Here is an 8,425-nt window from a genome sequence, read left to right on the forward strand (position 1 = left end):
GCATCCTTAAGTATTGCAACTCTAAATTTACATTTATTCTTCATTTCATTCAGCTTAAGTAATGCCAATCAGGCTTGTGTCTTTTGTATTTCCAACTCCTACTTTTTCCATATTTCATTATAAATTTTTTCTTTGTTGTCTCATGATGCCCTTTGAAATCTTCCATCCATCTCCATAACTACTTGACCTCTTCCCTTTGCTTTGACTTCTAAACACTCTAGTGCAGCATTCAGAGTCACTTCTGACATTCATCTTGGTCTTTTCATCTTCTTCTATCTTTTTAATTCTTCAAGGATCATATTTTTATATCCTCCCACAGCTGATCTGGTCTTGGCTTATTAGTATTCAAGGCCTCAAATGTGTTCCAGAGGTGGTCATTATGGCCAAGCACCATAGACTATCCCCTGTGTGGGTTGGTTGGCCTTGGCAGCCAGGCTATGGAACCACATGGGGACACCCCCGTGTCACTTTAGTGTGGGACAGAGTCTGCTGTCTGCTCCCTAGCAGCACACCTCATACACCATGACCATGCCCGAAGATCGCCCTGCCACCTTCTTTTCCTCCCTCCCCAAAAAGCTGTGGCCACTCTCCCCTTTCTCCCCTTCCCCGCTGCTTTCCACCTTCATGGGGCTCCTGTTCAAAAACCTCAAGAATTCTAAGAGTGCCCAGAATCTGGCTGGTCTTCTTAACCTTGGGAACACGTGCTTCATGAACTTGATTCTGCAGTGCCTCAGCAACACGCGATTCTGCAGTGCCTGAGCAACACGCGGCAATTGAGAGATTATTGCCTCCAGAGGCTCTACATGCGGGACCTCAGCCACAGCAGCAATGCACACACAACTCTCATGGAAGAGTTTGCAAAACTAATCCAGACCATCTGGACTTCATCCCCTAAAACTGTGGTGAGTCCATCTGAGTTCAAGACCCACATCCAGAGATAGGCACACTTCTTTGGCTATAATGGGGAGGATGCTCAGGAGTTCTTTCCCTTCGTCCTGGGTGGACTCCACAATGACGTGAACCTTGTCACAGTGAAACTCAGGTCCAACCCTGAGAATCTCGATCATCTTGATGATGACTAGAAAGGGAGACAGACATGGAGAAAATACCTCTAGCGGGGAGACAGATGGATTGGGGATCTCTTTGTTGTTCAGCTGAAGAACTTTCTGACATGTACTGATTGTGGTTACTGTTCAACATTCTTCAATCCCTTCTGGGACCTCTCTTTGTCCATTGTTAATGAGGTTGCCCTGAGGTAACACTGATGGACTGCATGTGGCTCTTCACAGAGAAGGATGTGCTCAATGTAAATGAGAAGCCAACATACTATGGCTGCTGAGCTGGAAAACGATGTATAGAGAAGTTCTCCATCCAGAAGTTCCCAAAGATCTTGGTGCTCCAACTGAAATGGTTCTCAGAGTCCAGGACATGAACCAGCAAACTCATAACACTCATTATTTTCCTGCTAAGTGGCCTGGACATGAAAGACTTTGTCTCTGAAAATTCCAACCAAGCTGTTAAAACCTGTTTGCTGTGTCCATTCACTCAGGAACCACCATGCGTGGCCATTACACAGCCTACTGCTGTAGCCTTGTGACTGGCGAATAACACGTTTTAAATGACTCCAGCATCACAATTATGTCCTCTAGCCAAGTGTGCACCAGCAATGCCTATTTGCTTTTCTTTGAACTGGTGAGTCCACCATCCCATATGTAGTTGCAACGAACTATGCCATTTTCTCCATCTCCATGGTAACCCACACCTTAAATTTTTTAAAAAGACAAAAAAAAAAAAGAATCTAAAAAATGAGAGGAAAAGAAACTAAAAGTAAAACAAAAAAAGAGGCATGTTTCCAGGAAAGACTAGTCCTTGGAGAAGAACATCATGCTTGGAAGGGTGGAAGGATGGCAAAAGAAAGGAAGACCACTGTGTATGAGATGGATTGAATCAGTGACTGGGGTAACGGGAGTAGGTATGTCGGAGATAATAAAATTGACTCAAGACAAAGCAAGGTTCAGAGGTGTTGTATATAGGGTCACTATAAGTCACAAGTGACTTGATGGCACATAACATCAAGAAACAACAAATTCAATTCCATATTGTTGTTGGAAGGTACCATTATTTATAGAACAACTTATAGTGACCCTATGAACAACATATCTGAAACTTTTTCTATCCTGTGCCAACCTCAGAATCTCTTACATACTGGAGCTCATTACTACAATTAGTGTGTCTATCTACCTGGTTGAGGGTATTTCTTTCCTTTGCCATTCCTCCAGCTTTCCAACCATGATGCCCTCTTCCAAAGAATAGACTCTCCTAGAAATATCTTCAAAGTATATGAGACAAAATTTCACCATTATTGCATGTTGTTGTTGTTGTTACATGCCATTGAATCACTTTTGACTCATAGCCACCCTAAACTGTACTCTGTCCTGTGCCAATCGCACTGTCTCTGACACACCCATTCCTATTACCCCAGTCACTGAATCAATCCACCTCATAGAGGACCTTCCCCTCCTGTACCGTCCTTCCACCCTCGCAAGCATGATGTCCCTCTCTAAGGACCTGTCCCTCCTTACAATATGTCCAAAGTATGTCAGACAAATTCTCAGAATCCTTGCCTCCAAGGAGCAGCCTGGTTCAACCCTCTGCAGGATGAATCTGTTTGTTTTCTTAGTAGTACATGGTACCCTCAATACTCTTCTCCAGCACCGCAGCACAAAGGCATCAATTCTCCTTCTAGCCTCCCTAGTCATTGTCCAACTATATGATACATAACATGTGATTGCAAAGACCATGGCCTGTATCATATGAACCTTAGTATCCAGAGAGACACAATTGCTCTTCAGTACTTTGGAGAGGTGCCTAATAGCAGATGTCCCCATTGCATTATTGCATACAAGGAGCAATTTGGTTTCACCTTATCTCAGATATATCTGTTTGTTCTTTTGCCAGTCCATGGGATATTGAGTACTGCTCTCCAACACGATAGTTCAAAGGCATAATTTTTTTCCTAAATCATCTTTATTAATACTCCACCTCTCAGATATGTAGCAAGTAAGTGAAAAGGACAAGAACCGGAATCAGGAGCATTTTACTTAATGCTATAGATATTATTCAATAATTATGTCAAGTAACTCTCAAAGTTATTGCCATTAGGGATGCCATTCCCCACCTTTGGATTAGTAGCGCAGCTGGGAACAAAGTATTTCCAGAACTCCCTATTAATAAGTTAGATACTAGAAAGGTAAAGACTGTAGTCTTAAATATGGATTAAAGCCCAACATCAAGAAGACAAAGATTCTTACCACTGGGCCAATTGGCAGCATCATGATGGATGGAAAAGAGACTAAGGTTGTAAACAATTTCAGCTTGCTTGGCTTCACAATCAACTGCACAAGCAGTCTAGAAATAATAATTAAAAACAAACAAACAAACAAACAACAAACAAGCCACTTCTTTGGGAAAATCTGCCCCCAGGACCTCTCCAGAATACTGAGAAGCTATGATAACAGTCTAGAGACTTTAGGTCCACTTGATCCAGGCTCAGTCTTTGCAATGTCTTGCTATGCATTAGAGAGCTGTACAATGTCTAAGAATGACAGAAGAAGCAACAGTGCTTTTGAGTTTTGGTGCTGGAGAAAAGTCTTGACCATACCATGTACCATACCATGAACCACCAAGAAAACTAACACTCTGTCTTGAACAGAGTGAAACAGTTTCTCCTTGCAGGTTAGGACTTTGAAGCTCCATCTCTTGTGATTTTTGTTAGGTTCAGTTGGGTCATATATGACTCATAGTGACCCTGTGAACAAAAGATCTGTGCCATGCTCTATCCTGTGCCATTCTAACACTTCCTGACATGCAAAAGCCAATTGCAGAAGTCACCATGTCAATCCACCTAGTGGAGGGTCTTCTTTTCCTTTGCCTACTCTTCACTCTTCCTAGCATCAAGTCCTTTTCTGAGGAATAAACCCTTTTAACAATGTGAAGACTCATCATTCTTGCCTCTAAAGAGCACTCTGGCTACACCCTCTCCAAGATACATCTATTTGTTCTCCTTACTGTCCATGGGATGTTCGGTTATCTTCTCCAATACCACAGCTCAAAGACATCAATAATTTTCTGTCATCCTTATTTATTATCCAGCTTTCAGATGTACAGCAAGTAATTGGAAAGACCATGGTCTGAATGAGAAGCCCTTTAGTACTCCAACTGACATAATTACTCATTAATAAAAATTATATTCTTACCATTGGACTTGATAGACAACATCATGAGGGATGGGGGGGGAGAAGATTGAAGTTGTCAACAACTTCATCTTACCTGGAACCACCATTAACACCCATGGTACCAGCAGTCAAGAAATCTGGAGACACATTGCACTGAGAAAGTCTTCAGTAAGAGACTTCTACAAGTTATTGAGTAATAATGATGTCAGTTTGAGGACTAAGGTGCATTGGATTCAGGTCATGGTCTTTCTGATCACTTCCTATGCATTTGAGAGCTAGATAATAGATAAGAACGACAGAAGAAGAATTTATGCATTTGAGCTGTGGTGTTGGAGACGAGCGATGAACATCTCTTATCTGGAAAAAACAACAAACAGGTATATCTAGGAGAGGGTGCAGCCAGAGTGCTTGATGGAAGACAGTTGATGAGGCTTCACCTCACATACTTTGGGCATGCTGCTTGGAGGGGCTATTCCTTGGACAGGGACACGATTCTTGGAAAGGTGATGAGTTAGTGAAAGAGAGGAAGACCTTCAACCAAGTGGATTCACATGGTAACTGCCACAATGGGATGTAACGTGTCAGGAAGTGTGAAGATGGCAAAGATAGGAGAGGGCTCATATCTGTTGTTTATAGTGGTGCTATGGGTTGTACTTGCCTCAATGGCACCTAACATCAATAACAGCAACATAATATTACATAATATTAATTTAGAAAGTATCAGTTTCTAGGTCAAATATCTACTTGTAATATTTAGTATTAGGGTACTTCTTAGAGCCAAGATTAATCAAGCTTTCTTACATATATTTTCGTCATATTGTGAAGTGGTGCCAGTTTTTGACAAATGATATCATTCTTGAAAAAGTAAAGGACAGGAAATCCTAAATGAGATAGAATCATGTAGTAATGGATTTCAGCAAGATGGGGATTGTGATTATAAAGCATGATACGACAAGGTTTTGATCTACTCATAGCAACACTATTGTTGTTATTAGGTGCCATCAAGTTGAGTCCAACTCATAGTGACCCTCTGAACCAAAGATCTGAATCTTGTTCTATACTGTGTCACCCTCACGGCAGTGTAACTGAAGGACCTCTGATGGTGTAATGGTTAAATGCTGAGATTCTAACCAAAATATGAGTTGTTTGAACCCACAAGAAGAAATGATTTTCTGATACTCAAAGGAACAATGGTATTTTGTACTGTTAGCTGTAAGTAGAAACAAACTTGACAAAGTAGAACAGAAACAATAATGATAACTTGTAAGCTTATAAGTAGAGTCAAATCTCAAGTCTTTGAGGTTCTTAAAATGTCTCTGATAAATTCATTGGGCCATAATAATTTCTGTTGCTTAAATAAGCATTTCTAATCATTTTTGTTCCTAAAATATCTTAAACTTATAATATTTGTTATTATTAAAAAACTCATCATACAAGAAGTACTAGGTATTCTCAGCTAAAATAGTTTAGTATCTTTTTGACTGAATGATGTCTCAAGTGCTTATTGGCATTTGTCTTGATACAGTAGTGAAAAAATATTCCAATTTCTATTGTTCTTGTTTTATTATTATTATTATTACTATTTTTTATTTTACTCCAATATATTTATAAATTTTGAATACATTGTTTTTCAGAAAAAAATCCTTCCCATTTTCTTTACCCCACCTAACCTATTGTTCTTATTAAACTTTGGTTTCCTATTCTCATAGAGGGTGGGATATCTTCTAAGTTTGATTATTTTCATTTAGGTCACTTTTTACCATAGAGAGTATATTAAGCTCTTTTTTTATTATTTCTTATGACTGACATCTGAGAATAATGTTACCATGGAAATGTGGAACTTAATATATATATTTACCAAAAGAAGGGTAGACAATAACTAGAATACGAATATAATTTTACAATACTTACTGTATTTAATTCAGAAATTACCAAAATGTTCTCCAAGAGAAAGTGTTTAACTTAAAAATACAAATTTTGTACAACAGGTATTACTTACTTGGCACTATGATTTTATTAGAAATTATATTCCATTTATAAATTACTATAATCACCTGAATTTTTAAGTTGTATATACAACAACAAGGCACAATAAAAAATCAGTCATAAAGTGTTTTGCCACCAACCTCTCTTTGTTATATTTTCTTAATTATTACTGTGAAACTGTTCCTATCACACGGAGTAAATACTCTTGTCTGGTGGAATAAAACAAATTGAGGAGGTTGGCAGGAATTCTTTTAAAATTAGAGGCTTCTCTGAAAATGTGACAGTTACCCTGGTAGGGAAGCTATGAATGCTATGTGAAAAGATGTAATCATTTTGGTTTTGAAATTGCCTGTCACTCATCATTCGCATACCTTATTAGCAACACATTGATTCTTCCCTTACTTTTGAATTTTCTGGAATATTATGTTCTCTTTTGTAATGTTTTATTACCATAAAGTAAAATTTAAAATTAAAAATGTTTTCACAAAAACTATAAATGTTTCTCATTTAACATAGTTGAAGTCCATAGGAAGGTGATAAACACAGTTCTTACAATCCAAGCACTCTCTAAATATTGAAATTTCCTGGGGTTTGAAGATATTCCTCTATACCCACCAGCAAGGAAAAATGTACACTTTCAACTTGCAACATAGCATAACATACAGAAATCAAGCTTATCTATAGTGATCACCTAGTGGAATTCTCTGTGAATTGATTTTTCTTAATTTTTTTTCCTAAATATACTTATGATTATAAGTATGATATAGATATATATGTGTGTGTGTATGTATATATGTATGTATGTTTGCTTAAACTTTTTCAAAATAAAAGAACGTTAGAGACAAATTCAAAGATAATGACTAATGATTATATCCTTTTGATATGAACACACACATACATAACTGGTAAATAACAAATATGTTATTGTTATTGTTATGTTCCAGCGAGTCACTTGGAACTCATAACAACTCCATGTACAACAACCCTAAACTCTGCTCTGTCCTGGGCCAATCGCACTGTCTCTGACACTCCCATCCCGATTACCCCAGTCACTGAATCAATCCACCTCTAGAGGGCCTTCCCCTCCTGTGCCGTCCCTCCACCCTCCCAAGCATGATGTCCCTCTCCAAGGACCCGTCCCTCCTGGCAACGTGTCCAAAGTATGTCAGATGAAGCCTCAGAATCCTTGGCTCCAAGGTGTAGCCTGGTGTAACCCTCTCCAGGATGAATCTGTTTGTTTTCTTGGCAGTCCAGGGTACATTCAGTACATTTCTCCAGCTCAAAGGCATCAATTCTCCTTCTATCTTCCCTAGTCATTGTCCAACTCTCTGATGCATAATAAGTGATTGCAAAGACAGTGTATTTCATTTTATATTAATACATAAGGACAGACCACTGATGTAAACATCTTTTCATTTTAGAAGCTTTCTCAAACTGTTTAGTTCTCTACTCTCAATTTTATTTTAATATATCAGTTTCTAGTGATTTCCTAAGTTAAGATTAGGAAATGGACATAAATGGAGTAGCTCAAATTAACTAATTTTATGAATTATCAATCTTTATTATTGAAACATTTTTTCAATAAATATCCTTATGTCCTTCCAGAGAAACAGTGGGTTTCCCCCCTTTTACTTTCTTTTTATTTTTGAATTCCATTTGATTAAATAAGGTATTCCGGCAGTCCACAGTCAGTTGCACTGTTAACTCAAACTTTGTGCATATCAGATGACTTTACAAATGGCTTGGTGGGATTATCCAGGACCATCTCCTCCCATTAGATGTATAGCTTCAAAAACACTGTGGAGGTGGCTATGAGATGAAACCAACTGCTCAACAATGAGTGAATGACTTGATTAAAAAAAATCTTAATCTTTCTCTTTTTCTTCATAAGATCGTTTAAACACTTGTGGATACCATAAAATTCTGAAACTTAACTGTAATAGTATTGATTTAATTGTATTTCACTAACTTCTAGGTTGTTAGAATGCCACAAGATCAGTTAAAGCTTGAATTTTTGTAAACGGGGTCATTATAGGTTGATAATCTGTCTCCTGAGAGTAGAATTTACCTTAAAGCCTAGATTAAGAAAAACTTTCATGCAATGGAAGAACTTCATTACCTAATGTGGCAAAATTTAAACTGAGAAGAAATAGCTGTAAACATCCATTAATAATTGGAACATAAAAATGCATGTGGTAGAGATA

General features: G+C 38.1%; 1 pseudogene; it reads left to right on the forward strand.

Annotated features, from left to right (window-relative positions):
• The first annotated feature begins 379 nt into the window (after nucleotides 1–379).
• LOC102853322 lies at nucleotides 380–1,716 on the forward strand (annotated as a pseudogene).
• Nucleotides 1,717–8,425: the final 6,709 nt, after the last annotated feature.

The sequence above is a fragment of the Elephantulus edwardii genome, unplaced genomic scaffold, assembly GCF_000299155.1.
Source record: "Elephantulus edwardii isolate Elephantulus edwardi_28Jun2011 unplaced genomic scaffold, EleEdw1.0 scaffold00406, whole genome shotgun sequence".
NCBI lineage: Eukaryota > Metazoa > Chordata > Mammalia > Macroscelidea > Macroscelididae > Elephantulus > Elephantulus edwardii.